Below are 3000 nucleotides of genomic sequence, written 5' to 3'. Positions count from 1 at the left end.
AATTTCTATAGGTCTGAGGTGTTACTGGAGGGTTATACTTTGTCGTCAATTGGAGATTGAGTTGTACTAGGTTGGTAGCCTTCTGTTGATACCTCGAGGTGGATGGCGTTTCACGATGTCTTAACTGGACATTGGGATTCTCCTTGGAATTAACACACCCTGGCACTCTTGTTAGTTGGATTATGAGTTGGTTGGTTACGGTGATTATTTCTCATTTGAGGTCGATCTATTATGATTTGAGGCAGTTATTTTTGGTCTGAGGCTAACGTTCTATGGTTTGAGGCAGTTATTTCCATCTTGAAATTGATGCTTTGGGTTCGAGGCCCAGATGCTATCACTTTGGGTTCGAGACCCCGAAGACTTTTATTAGAGTTTGGATGGGAGCCCCGACTAATGTTCTAGGATTCAGATCCAGGTTACTCTTTTTTCTTGTAGACTTAGCTATTCTTTGTACCTGTCGGGCTTATGGGGTCCATTCGGGTTTTATTTAAACCTTCACGCGGGTGTACCTTCCAGGCTTATGGGGTTCCAGTTAGGTTTAGTTTAGTTTTACTTAGATTTACTTTTGGTATGCTTGTGTGCCTTTGTTTCATATCCTCTTTGGCCTCTGTATGTATCTAGTTTCTATTTTTTTAGATTGTTTTTACCTTTCTTACTTTGTTGGCCTATGATGCATATTAAGTACCTTATTTTGGTACTTATGCTACACTCTGAATCTTTTCATGATGCAGATCCTAGTACCAGCTACCCGCTGTGATTGTTCATGTCGTCTTTGTAGCTTAGGGATGTCAAAGACGAGGGTAATCACTTGGTGTCCTGGATCAGCCTATCTTTTCCGTACATATGCTTTTTTGTTTTTTGCCTTTGAGAAGGCCTGTTGTGCTCCACTTTTGGGACTTGTATTTATTCTTGTTAGAAAGGTCTATACTCGTGACTTCCAGGTTCTGGGAAGGTATCTATTATATATAATTTTGGGTTTTCTTTTGTTTCTGTCTTTTCTTATTGTTAGTGTTATTTTCTGTTTAGTGTTACCCTAGTACTCATTATTTGTCGTTATGAGTACATGTTGGCTTACCTACTGGTTGGTTATAGGAGGTGCCATCTTGACTCGGGATGTTGGGTCGTGAGAAAAGGACCCACTTTTTGTCAAGACGACCTCTATTGTATGTTTTGATATCTCTATTAAATCCAAAATGTCAAATTTCATGACGTAGTTAAATGTTTTTGCATGCGTGGGTTTTCGAACCAATCCTGAGAACTTGAATGGAGTCCATTAGGACATAGCGTAATTTTTTTCTCCTGTGTTGGTGCATCTGCCCAAGCTACCCTAGTACCTCTTAAGTGGTAGTCGCTTAAGCGACCCTTGCCTTGTTTAAGCGGTAGTCACTTAAGCGGTTAGGGAGATACTATAGTAGGTCTCTAGCGTGAGATTTGCCACTTTAGCGGTTTCAATCGAGCTTTGGGTTTCGAGCTGGATTTGGTCCCTAGTGATTGTGAAGGTGGTTTCGATATATGGTATTTACATGATGATGAGCTTGTGATTTTTGAGAAACTTAGAGTCTATTAGCCACAGTTCGAGGCCCTATAACATTTTTACTAGACGCGGTTTGAGGTCCTGGAGCATTTCCGCAACCCCGGTTTGAATCTTGGCACCCTTTTATTAGTCAGGTATGAGTCCTGACATTGTTGTTTTATTGGGTACTTTGGGACGCCTTCCTTGTTGTTCAAGTCTTGGCTTTTCTATTTAATTTCGAGAGTATATCTCATCTTAGTCTTAGTAAGGGATATCTTTACCTCTTTTGTGTAATTATCATGGTTAACAGGGTGTGTTTGCGTTATTTACTTTTCAATTGTCCTTGAGTGCACCTTCTAAACTTATGAGGTCCAATTATAGTGTAGATAGCTGTTTTACTTTATTTCTTCATTTAGTCTAGATTCATGATCTTTATATTTAAAAGATTCCACTATTGCTTCATTTGTCCGTCCTATAGTCATCATTTATTTCCTCGCTTTTCAGTATGTATTATCTTTCCAAGCTTAGTAGGCATATATGTCTACTGGATACCTGTTGTTTTAGTACCCATGTTGTACTCTACATCTTTTTTCTTGATGAAGAACTGAGAGCCTATCGATAATGTTGAATTATGACCTTTTGTGAGGACTTTCGAAGACTAAGGGTGACCAGATGGCTTCCTATTTTACTCATATCCATTTGTATATAGTTTTGACTATTCTTTTTTATTCGAGAAAAATCTATACTTATTCTTTTTATTTTGTAGCTTGTACTCTTTATAGTAGCTTTGTACCTTCGTCCACCAGGTTATGGGATTCGATCATTTGATTTTGTATATATTCATGTCATTTACTTCTTTCTTCTGTGTTTTCCTTATATTGTTTTCATCTTCTTGTTAGTTATTTATTATTCCCAATATGGTTGTTAGTTGTCATTCTGGGATAAATATTGGTTTACATACCGGTGGGTTTTGGTTGGTTCCTTCATGATTCGAGTTCTTGGGGTGTGTCAGAACCACCCTCGTCGAGTTCAGATCTTCCATGGCCGCGAATGATTTTCTCTATGGTGAACTCTTGGCATCCGAAGATTACTCATGTTTCCCCTATTATTTTGTACCGTCTATATAGTTTGTATTTTGAGTAGACATATCTTATGTATATAGTCCTTTCTCTACATATACACCATTGTACCGGTGACACCAAGTTCAGGGTTGGTTCTTGTGTATAGCTTTGTCTTTCTCGGTCACTTTCGGACCATCCTCGTATATTTTTACCGTTTTATACCTATTTGTATTATGGACCCTTTTTTGTTTTCTTATTATTGCTTCCACTTAGTTTCACATCTAGTGTACATATTGCTTTTTAGCGGGGTAGAACAACTGCACTTGATTAGTTGATAGTGATAATTAATCTATGATACTTTTGATTATTGAGTTACCACATAAATCAAAATGATAATTTTCTAATAACTATAACTTATAAGTATTC

Source organism: Solanum verrucosum, unplaced genomic scaffold, assembly GCF_900185275.1.
Source record: "Solanum verrucosum unplaced genomic scaffold, falcon-dt-bn FXZP01000257.1, whole genome shotgun sequence".
Classification (NCBI taxonomy): domain Eukaryota; kingdom Viridiplantae; phylum Streptophyta; class Magnoliopsida; order Solanales; family Solanaceae; genus Solanum; species Solanum verrucosum.
This window is presented reverse-complemented; position numbering follows the sequence as displayed.